This window comes from Ovis aries, chromosome 1, assembly GCF_016772045.2.
Source record: "Ovis aries strain OAR_USU_Benz2616 breed Rambouillet chromosome 1, ARS-UI_Ramb_v3.0, whole genome shotgun sequence".
Lineage (NCBI taxonomy): Eukaryota > Metazoa > Chordata > Mammalia > Artiodactyla > Bovidae > Ovis > Ovis aries.
In genome coordinates this window covers 191,950,420-191,962,190 of record NC_056054.1, presented here as the reverse complement: position 1 = coordinate 191,962,190, position 11,771 = coordinate 191,950,420, and the positions used below count along the sequence as shown (strand labels likewise).

The 11,771-nt window shown below is 43.8% G+C and overlaps 1 pseudogene; it reads left to right on the top strand.

The window, feature by feature from the left end:
* The first annotated feature begins 4,314 nt into the window (after window positions 1-4,314).
* Window positions 4,315-4,616, top strand: LOC101122745 (ribosomal biogenesis factor-like; annotated as a pseudogene).
* The last annotated feature ends 7,155 nt before the right edge of the window (window positions 4,617-11,771 follow it).

Genomic DNA, 11,771 nt, shown 5'->3' with positions numbered 1-11,771 from the left:
ATCTTGATTCCAGCTTGTGTTTCTTCCAGCCCAGTGTTTCTCATGATGTACTCTGCATTAAGTGGACAAAAGATAAAGTGAACAAAATAAGCTTTTTTTCAGTTCAGGCCAGGTTTTGCAACCAAATGAGTTTGTCTTAAATTCACCAAAAAGCCTCTAATTTTCAGAGCTTTTTGGATTTCAGAATTGTGCACCTGTATCAGAATTGAAGCTGGCTAGTCCCCCAGCATGGACATGTTTTCCAACAGCTGTGACATTCTAGAATGGCAGCAGGATGAAAGACATAGCCATAAGGCAAGGTTCTGGAAGCAAAAGAAGCAAAAAGGTGGTGGTAGGTTTCCTGGATCAGGGAGGGCTGCAGGCCTGGAGGTAGAAGGAGGGTCCTGAGGATCCTGTAGAGGAGTGCCTGGGGGAAAAGGAGGCCTGGGTGACTGACATGAGAGAGGCCTTGGCACTGAGGCAAGGTGCAAGCTGTCACAGAGTGCAGGTCCCCTCAATACATTTCTCATCCACCTACCCCAAAAGCTCTACATGTCAGTGATGAAGACCACAAAGGAGCCCCCTGGGTCTCCTGAGACTCTGGGAGGGAGGGAAGAAGGGTGGAAGGCTCAGAAGCAGCGGCTGTGGGAGAAGCAGAACTAGCTTGTTGATTTGATAGAGACCGAGGGCAGCGGGCCCCGTTCTCCTTCCTGTGCTGGTGTCAAGTGTGGTTTGCTGTCAAGTGGTAGCAGGTTTAGCCACAGTCAAGGCAGGCAGTGGGGCGAGGCCCTCTGAGAGTGAGAGCAAGAGGCCCCAAATCTGACAGGTTATTTGCTAGAGCTGCTTTCAGCAGGGGAGCAGAATGAATGGTGGGGACTGGGGTTCTCGGTGGTGCAAGGCATGCTGGGAAATGTGGGTTTTAATTGGCAGTTGGGCAGTTTAGCCACAAGCAGGGGGCAGGGCAGGGTCAACAGAGTCGGGTGGGGGAGCGCAGGGAGGCTGGTAAGATGGAAACAGGGTGGAGTGATCTTTTTTTTTTTCCTCAACCCATCAAACCAGAGGAAGCCTGACCTATCTGATCAACTGTTATCAGGCTGGCAATGAGTTCTGGAGTTGGGTATAGAGCCTTCACCACTCTGAAGGAGTCTCTTCCTCTCCATTGCTTCTTGCCATAGTTACCAATGTCAGTCGCACCAGTGAGGCAATTTCCACACAAATCTTGCAAATTCCCTCCTACAGGACTCTACTCTCCTCTGCCAGGTTATCATCACTACCTTATTGGGGAGCAAGAATGCTGGAGTGGGTTGTCATTTCCTTCTCCATTTCGCTAACGATCACCTCCTCAAAACCTGTCCCAGTTAATCCTCCCCTATCCAGTGTACTATCTCTACTTATGTAAAATGCCTCTAATTCCTCTGGAAGTCAGATTCCCAGGTAACAGAATTACCCAAACAGCAGAAAGCTGTCTCCCACCTCATTCATGGGAGAAGCTGAGTACTCTGGGCCTCTGCCTAGAGTAATCAATCATAAAAATTTGCAGCTCTGTGAACAGAGGTGATAGCAGAGAGAGTAAGAAAAAAAGATATACATGAATATATAAGGACATGCTCTTCTAAGTGCCTTTTAGTTCTCTCTGATGGCATCACCCTGCCTTTTCAAAAATATTTACTTAATTATTTTTGCCTGTGCTGGGTCTTCATTTCTCTAGTTGCAGTGAATGGGGGTTACCCTCTAGTTGTGGGGTGAGGGCTTCTCTTGTGGATCACGGGCTCTAGGGCCTGCAGGCTTCAGTGGTTGCAGTGAGTACACTCGGCAGTCATGGCTCTCAGGCTCTAGATCACAGGATCAATACAACAGGCTTAGCTGCTCCACGGCATGTGGGATATTCCCAGACCAGGAACTGAACTTGTGTCTCCTGCATTGGCAGGCGGATTCTTTACCACTGAGCCACCAGGGAAGCCCTCGCCTTGCCTTTTAATATAGATCAGACAGCTCGCGTGGGTCTATAAACCTGTGAAAGCTCCTCTGTAACACAGTGAACCTCAGTTGTTGATGCCCATAAGAAGGCTCTAAGTTAGCAAGAACAGAGTAACACATAAAGGAAGTGAAGCGAAGTCGTTCAGTCATGTCTGCCTCTTTGCAACCCCATGGACTATAGCCTACAAGGCTCCTCTGTCCATGGAATTTTCCAGGCAAGAGTACTGGAGTGGGTTGCCATTTCCTTCTCCAGGGGATCTTCCAGCTCAGTAATTAAAAGACAAAAATCCAATTATAAAATGGGCAAAGGATATGAACATACATTTCTCCAGAAGATAAAGAAATGTGTGATAAGCACGAGAAGACACTCAACATCATTTGTCATCGGGGAAATGTAACTCATAACCACAATCAGATACCACTTCACACCCACAAAGATGTATAAAATGAAAAAAGACAAATAACAAGTACTGGCAAAGATGGAGAGAAATCAGGGCCCTTACACACCACTGATGGGAATGCAAACTGATGCAGAAAATTTGGAAAACAGTTTGACAGCTCCTTATGGAGTTAGCATAAGTAAGTAAGTAAAAGTTGCTCAGTCGTGTCCGACTCTTTGCAACCCCATGGGCTATACAGTCAATGGAATTCTCTAGGCCAGAATACTGGAGTAGGTAGCCTTTCCCTTCTCCAGGGGATCTTCCCAACCCAGGGATCGAACCCAGGTCTCCCACAATGCAGGCAGATTCTTTACCAACTGAGCTATCAAGGAAATCAGCTATTTCATGCCTAGGGACTCCCCCAGAATGCAAACATATGTCCACAATAAAACCTTCATACAAATACTCATCACAGCATTGTTCATGATAGCCAATAAGTGGGAACGACCCAAATATCCACTGAGGGATAAACGAATAAACAAAATACAATATATCCACACAATGAAATGCTTTGTTCTGTGTTCACTCAGTCACATCTGATTCTTTGTGACTCCATGGACTCTAGCCGGTCAGACTCCTCTGCCCATGGAAATGCCAAGCAAGAGGAAATGCCCACTGGAGTGGGGTGCCATTTCCTGCTCCACAGGACTTTCCCAACCCAGGGGTCAAACACAAGTCTCTTGTGTCACCTGCACTGGAGTCATGCTAACTCCATTAGCAGGCAGATTCTTTACCACTAGAGCCACCTGGGAAGCCCACAATGCAATGCTGCTGCTGCTGCTGCTGCTGCTGCTGAGTCGCTTCAGTCGTGTCCGACTCTGTGTGACCCCAGAGATGGCAGCCCACCAGGCTCCCCCGTCCCTGGGATTCTTAGAACGCTGGAGTGGGTTGCCATTTCCTTCTCCAGTGCATGAAAGTGAAAAGTGAAAGTGAAGTCGCTTAGTCGTGTCTGACTCTTCAAGACCCCATGGACTGCAGCCCACCAGGCTCCTCCATCCATGGGATTTTCCAGGCAAGCATACTGGAGTGGGGTGCCATTGCTTTCTCCAATGCAATACTACTCAGCCATAAAAAAGAGTGAAGTACTAATTCATGCTACAACATGAATGAACCTTGAAAACTTTATACAAAGTGAAAGAAGTCACTCGTGAAAGACCACATATTATGATTCTTTTTATGTGAAATGACCAGAATAGGCAAATCTATAGATACAGAAAGATTACCTAAGTCTGGGGATTTGGGGAAAGTTGAGGAGAGACTGCTAATGGGTATGGAGTTTCCTTTTGAAATGATGACAGTGTCCTAAAATGGTTTGTGGTAATGGTTGCACAACTCTGTTAATATGCTTTTAAAAAGACATTGAATCATATATTTAATATGTGTTTAGTATATGAGTGATGCTGGGCATCCCCAGTGGCTCATTGGTAAAGAGTCTGCTTGCCAATGCAGCAGACACAGGTTCGATCCCTGGGTCAGAAAGATCCCCTGGAGAAGGAAATGGCAACCCAATCCAGTATTCTTGAGTGGGAAACCCCATGGAGAGAAGAGGCTGGCGGGCTGCAGTCAATGGGGTCACAAAAGAGTCAGACATGACGTAGTGACTAAACAACAAAAATATGAGTCATAGCTCAACCGATCTTTTATATAAAATAAATAAAACTAGAAAAAAACAGAATCTATAGTCTCCATTTCTTGTATAAGAATCTCATATGACTTAAGAATTTTTTAGGAAATTCCCTGGTAGTCCCATAGTCAGGATTCAGTGTTTTCACTGCCAGGGCCCAGGTTCAGTCCCTGGTTAGGGAACTAAGATCCTGCAAGCTGCACAGAGGGGAAAAAAAATTAGCCTGGATCTTGTGTGTACAGATGGCATCACCTGGGACTTGAGAAGCTACAGGAGGGTATCCGAGGCCTGACAATGGCCAAGAAAAAACTAGGAGGGCAGAAGTCCAGGAACGTATTCCATATAGCCAGCCAGAAACCTTTAAGGTTAAAAATAAAGCAAAACCAGTTACCACTAACTTTAAGAAGATAAACATTGTAAATGATGAAAAAGTTAACAGAGTGAATATATCTTTTGTAAACATACAAAAGGAACTTGCAAACTTCTCAGAAGGCCTTTCCCTTGAACCTCTGCAGAAACAGCTGATTTCTCAACAGTGTCATGAAAACATACTAGTTAATGTTGATGAAGCCACAAGATTAATGCCTCAGTTGTAATACACTGGTAATGCATCAAAAAGATGAATAAATTAAATGTTTTATACAGAAAATCAGAATTTTAAAAATTAATGCTTAAATCGATACTTTCCAGTTATCTGGAAAATGCATTTATGTAAAACACCATGTTTCTTGACTGCTGCACTCTAAAGCAGATGGGATATAAGAGCAAATATCAACATCTTATGTCTTGAAAAGATTATACTAAGTGACAGAGTGACATAAACTTTTAACCATACTCTCTTGAATTTGAGCAGAGCTTCCCTTGGTAGCTTTTGAGTGTTTCATATTTATATATATATGATCTATATTTAGCTTTTCAGAGTAAAAAGATTTCAATATTATTGAACTCTCCCTTTCAGTTCAGTTCAGTTCAGTCGCTCAGTCGTGTCTGACTCTTTGCGACCCCATGAATCGCAGCACGCCAGGCCAACCTGTCCATCACCAACTCCCGCAGTTCATTTAGATTCACGTCCATCGAGTCAGTAATACCATCCAGCCATCTCATCCTCTGTCGTCCCCTTCTCCTCCTGCCCTCAATCCCTCCCAGCATCAGAGTCTTTTCCAATGAGTCAACTCTTCGCATGAAGTGGCCAAAGTACTGGAGTTTCAGCTTTAGCATCATTCCCTCCAAAGAAATCCCAGGGCTGATCTCCTTCAGAATGGACTGGTTGGATCTCCTTGCAGTCTAAGGGACTCTCAAGAGTCTCCTCCAACACCACAGTTCAAAAGCATCAATTCTTCGGCACTCAGCTTTCCTCACAGTCCAACTCTCACATCCATACATGACCACTGGGAAAACCATAGCCTTAACACCTGTTTATTTTATTTATTTTATAAATTTTTGTATCTTTGTCTGTAATAGGTCTTCGATGCTGCATGGGCTTTTTCTAGTTGTGACGAGCAGGAGCTACTCTTCCGGCTGCTTGTTGCATGGCCTCTGTTGTTGCAGTCACAGGCTCTAAGGTTCTCAGGCTGAGTAGTTATGGCTCCCAGGCTCTAGAGCATAGGCTGAGTGGTTGTGGTGCATGGGCTTATTGCTTCACAACATATGGGGTCTTCCCGACCAGGGATCAAACCTACACTGGAAGGCTGATTCTTTACTACTGAGTCACCAAGGAAGCCCTGCTGCTGCTGCTGCTGCTGAGTTGCTTCAGTCGCTCCCGACTCCGTGCGACCCCGTAGACAGCAGCCCACCAGGCTCCCCCGACCCTGGGATTCTCCAGGCAAGAACACTGGAGTGGGTTTCCATTTCCTTCTCCAATGCATGAAAGTGAAAACTGAAAGTGAAGTCACTGAGTCGTGTCCAACTCCCAGCGACGCCATGGACTGCAGCCCACCGGGCTCCTCCGTCCATGGGATTTTCCAGGCAAGAGTACTGGAGTGGGGTGCCATTGCCTTCTCCGAAGGAAGCCCTAACACCTGTTCAAATGTTTTAAAGATCTTGAAGTTTTAGATTTCTTACTTAAAATACAATTATTTGGGAATTCCCTGGAGGCCCAGTGATCAGGACTCTGTGCTTCTAATGCTGAGGCGCAGGTTTAATTCCTGGTCAGGGAACTAGGATCCCACAAGATCATGAATATATATTAATGATATTATTATTGTGTGTTAATTATTACATTGTAAGTATAATGTAAAGACAAATATAAGTATGCAAATACATATATGTTTATATAACTTAAATATGTAAATTAAATTAATTGTATATTTCAGAACACTTTGGCCAGCTGGTATTCTTTGTGAAAGAGAAAGGGGCCCTCATCCTTTTGAGAGCAGAAATAATTCCCTTCTTCTATTTGGGAAAAAGAAGATTCTATACCTAGAAATTGGTTCTGTAATAGTCAATATTTGCTGGGCTATTTTTGAGGAGTGCTTAGTATCCAAACTCCCTTTCTATTTAGAGGAACCTTTTCTTGCACAGTCTTGGTAGGAAACAGACCCATATCCCTTGGAAATTAGAACACAACTGCACAGTCCAGCCTCAACCATCTGAATCTGCCCCAAGAACCATGGGTCTGGAGCAAGTGATGTAAAGGAGCTGACTCTTCCAGGGTGGCAGCTGCAGCTCATGGTATCTGGAGCAGTTAGTGGCCACAGCGCCAGGGACAGGGTTCTGCAGCTGCAGTGATGCAGCCTTCCAACCAGATTGTCCCCGTGGCATGACCGTGGCTGTGGTTACAGCTGTCCACCTCTCTCTGGTGCTGACCATTTGCTCTTCTGGATGGCCAGCCTTCACATTCGCATCCACCTTCAATCCTTCCAAGAACTTCGTTCCTCCTCCAGAATCAGTTTTATTGTCTGCAGTCAGGAACTCTAACTCATTTTCCAAATGGGAAAAGAAAATACAGAAAAACTCTTAGAGTTGAAAAAGGTGATGGGCATAAAGGAGACATTGGGGCTTCAGTGATAGCTCAGTTGGTAACGAATATGCCTGCAATGCAGGAGATCCCGGTTTGATTCCTGGGTCAGGAAGATCCACTGGAGAAGGGATAGGCTACCCACTCCAGTTTCTTGGGCTTCCCTTGTGGCTCAGCTGGTAAAGAATCCCCCTGCAATGTGGGAGACCTGGGTTCGATCACTGAGTTGGGAAGATACCCTGGAGAAGGGAATGGCAATCCACTACAGTATTCTTTCCTGGAAAATTCCATGAACAGAGGAGCCTGGTGGGCTATAGTTCATGGGTTTGCAAAGAGCCAGACACAACTGAGTGACTAACAACCAACAAGGAGATATTGGGATTTGGAAAAGTAAAATAGGCTTTTTTCTGGAATTAGCATAAAGCAGTGACAGCAACAAGTCTTGTTAGAGTAAGACATTACCTGTAGCTGTGAGCAAAGCTGCTGAATTCCCAGGGAAACCAGGACTGCAATTCAGTTGGCACAAGTAAAAAATTACAACCCAGCATCCTAGAAGGATGTCACTCCAGTGCTGTGCTGAGTTGCTCAGTCATGTCTAATTCTTTGCGACCCCATGGACTGTAGTCTACTAGTCTCCTCTGTCCATGGGAATGCTCTAGGCAAGAATACTGGAGTGGGTAGCCATGCCCTCTTCCAGGGGATCTTTCCAACCCAGGAATTTAACCACGGTCTCCTGCATTGCAGATGGATTGTTTACCAGCTGAGCTACCGAGGAAGCCCCACTCAAGGAACAGAGTGATAGAATTATTTTCAGAGACAGTAGTGTCTTTTATTCTGAGATCATGTTTTTTGGTGGGTATACTTTAGGATAAGTTAGACCTGGAAACACATAAAAGAATAGGAGTAAAATGTAGGCCCGAAACTTGATAATAATACAGGAAAAACTGAAATATTTGAAACATGTGAAAAATATTGGTGAAGAAATTAATAACCAATACATTTTTATAGGTGAAATAATGTGAAACCAAATTTTAACAATAAGAATTGAGGGAGCTAGTTTATGATTATGTGATAGAAATGTTTATAGTTTGGATTATAACTACTACTTAAGCTATCCTGAAACTAAAATTCTATATAAGTTTAATAACAAATATTATAACTGGAATTCTTAACAGAAAAATAATACTCTCTAACACACTCTCTATAGTGGTTTATAGGTTAAATTTGGTAACACTGAATTTAAGGCCATTTCAATGAAATGATACTTTTTTCATCTTAGGATCCCTTCAATCATACAGATTGGCTGAACATAATTAACAGAAGTTTGTGAAAGAAACAGATCCATATAGGCTTTGTTCCATGTTAGGTTTCAGTAGAAATGAGCCACACTGTAGTTGCATGGCTTCTTTGCGCCTCTGTTTCCTCATTTGTTGATTATAATGGTAGCTACTTAATAGAACTGTTCTGAGAAAGCTAAATAAGTTAATACTGTAAGCCCTCAGAACAAAGCCTGATGTATTTTAAGGACTCAATAAGTGTTAGTTGTTTTTATTATGATTATTAGGTTTTTACTTGAGGTTAAAGTCAGATATACTTTCAATGGCTATGGAAAGGAAAGCAGGCTTGGGCAGCAGTTTAATTGGAACAAGATAACTTTAAAAACCCCAAAGGTGAGGCATTCTCAAAGGTGACTTAAATTTAGAAAAAATAAAAAGAGCAGAAATGTTTAAAGAAGCGTGTGCGTGTATGTGCTCAGTTTCGTCTGACTCTGCGACCTCATGGACTATAGCCCACCAGGCTCCTCTGTCCAGGGACTTTTCCAGGCAAGAGTACTGGAATAGGTGGCCATTTCTCTCTCCAGGGGTTAAAAGGAGGATCCGCAGGAGATAACCTTTCCTCTTAGAAACCCATCACCAACTGCGGATGGCCCCCAGGGACATGCCACCACTATCCTTCGGGCAGCAAAGTCTGTAATGAGTGCAAAATGGTCCACAGGCAGAGGGAAAAAAGGAGAAGAGCCTCTCTGAGTGACTTGTGAGTGGAGAGGATGCGGACATCCTGGGAGGAAACCAAGGAACCCTGTTCGGTAACCCTGGTAAGGGCTTTACTGAGGAAAACTCAACAACCAAGAGGGTATTGGGTTGTAGGTCACAAGGAGCGAAAGCTGAGGGTGGAAGGAGGGGAGAGATCCAGAAAGGATGTTGCGGTGGGAATTACCACAGCTCCCACAACAGATGCAGGAAATGGAGCAAAGCCTCTCCACGTCACAAAAGCGGCGTGGAGGCGGGGAGATGCTGACAGGGGCTCTTGCTTGGGCTGGCTGGAAGTCCATAGAGCTCAAACTAGACCGGGCAATATGCACTTTTAATCTGGGACAGAACGTGGGCTCTGGAGTCAAACTCTGGCACCTGTCAGGTGGATGAACCTGAGCAAGGTATTTAGTTTCTCTGGGCCTCAGTTTCCTCCTAGGAAAGGTGTCTTGCACACATCAAGAGCTCAGTAGACCTTAGCTGATATTATTGCTTGCTGACAATTTCATCTTCCAAAGAGCAGAGGAAGTAATAAGGGGAACTGCCACTCTGAACCTAAATTTGGCCAAAAGGAGGAATTGGTTGGCAGAGTGGAAGTGACAGGAACCTTGGGAAAGAGCAACTGTGTCTTCTTAAAGTTTGTGATAGAGAAATGCTAGGACACTGTTAAATGTGTTCCCCAGATTTTAACAATTAAAAGAATTGTTTTTCCATTTCCATGGCTTGAAACTTGAGAAAGATGCTCAAGAATTTGGTATCTTCTTAAGAACATCTCCTTTTACCTGTGAAATCTCAAATCAGTGAAAAAGGAGAAGGGACTCAGAGATCACACAGTTATATATATGTTTGGTTATTTGATTGTGAGAGAAAGTAAGCCTAAGATGGACAGAGCAGAGCAGGAGCAATGATGAGCACAAGAAGGTGGAACAACTGCCTAACGTGCTTTTGAGAAAGTGAAAGCCTCTCGTGAATTGAGGCCTGTAAAGTGCTTCATAAAGTCATATTCGAAGCAAAAAAGGGATACGATATTTGTGGTCAATGTTGTCATGTTGGTGGGTGACAGAGAGAAAGAGGAACTTAATTTGTATTTTGCTTCTGTTTTCTGTGTCACAGGGAATGTTCTTAGAACAGAAAGGCCCAGAGGAGAAGTTTATCCGAGGTGAAAGGGAAAATTGTAAAAGACACTCCCAGTGTTTCTCTATGAATTCCAAGAATCTAACCAGACAAATTACTTTCCAGAGTATCAGGAGACTTCCAGTTGAATTATCCTTGAGGCATTGTCTAAATGACAAACCTCTGGAGACAGACACTTATTACAATTTTCAAAAGAGTGAACAAATTCACTTCCACACATCACAGCCATTGAATTTATTGCCAGTCCCAGAACCAAAATGGAATATTGATGAGATGGCTCATGAGCACCTCAAAAAGGCAGTCGTCACTAGCAGGCTAAAGAATATTTCTGTCCCTGCCATTTTGTGCCCAAGGAGGTTTTTCATACTAGCAATTCAAATAAATAGTACCAACATTGGTTGATTTTCATCAGGAATGTGTTTTCTGGAACAAACACCACCAAATCAATTCAATTTCTTGATCAAGATGATCAAGTGTCAAGTGATAATGACTGTCTTTCTATGACACTCATTTGCAACATCTCCATTTTTATCCATTTTTATTTTATTTTAAAATGAAATGTGCTTTATTCAACTGAAATATTTTTCACTAGAGTCAATTCTTTTATCTGACTGCCAGTGCAGGGGACATGGGTTCCGTCCCTGGTCTGGGAGGCTCCCACGTGCGGTGGAGCAGCTAAGCTCATGCACCACAGCTCCTGAAGTCCGCACGCCAAGAGCCTGTACTCTGCTGCAAGAGAAGCTACCGCAGTGAGAAGCCTGGAGACAGCAATGACGAGCAGCCCCCACTCACCGCGACTGGAGTGAAGCCTGCGCAGCAACAGAGACCCAGTGCAGCCAAATAAGCAAATAAATACTTTTTAAAGGCTCGATTATCTTTCATTTATATTTTAAAATTTAGTTTTGTCTCATTTCTTGATTTATCTGTATCAGATCTATATCAAATTTTAATAAAATATCTGCCACGTTCAGTGACATTGTGATTGTCCCCCTACCCCCCGTCCATTTCCTAGTTCCTGGTGAGTACCCCAACTTTTGTCTGGGAACCATATATCCACCAGCTAGTGCAGGAGATGTGAGGAAAACTAACCCTATCCATCCCTGGCTTAAGAAAGGACCATGGCTCAAGTCAGGGGTCATCAGCAAAATCTCAACTCCAGTGAACAGTTATTGCAGGGGGTAGGATGTGACTTGATTCGGGTCAGTTGGAAAAAGACTTTTGGTGGGGTGTTTGGGGAAAGCAGTTCTCTTCTCTTCCATTGACTGGTATGATATGAAGATGTGAAGCTGGGAAGCACTGCAGCCATTTTGTTGCCACGAGGTAGAATCCTGGCAGAAGGCTAAGCCACCACATACAGGAGGACAGGACCTATAGGCCTCCATGGAAACTGAATGGAAGCCCTGATTAAATTACATCTGAATGAGCTAGGTATGGATTTTACTATTATACAAGCCATTAAATCCCCTTCCACTGCCCCATTTTAGCCAGTTCAGTTGAACTTTCTGTTCCTTGCTACTGAAAATGCTCTAACTGATACACCCACTGTGGATTTTCCTTTATGGCCATTGTTTCGATCAACTCCAGATTTTCTTACTCAAATTTGACAGGCCTTAATTTCATCTAGAAGATTT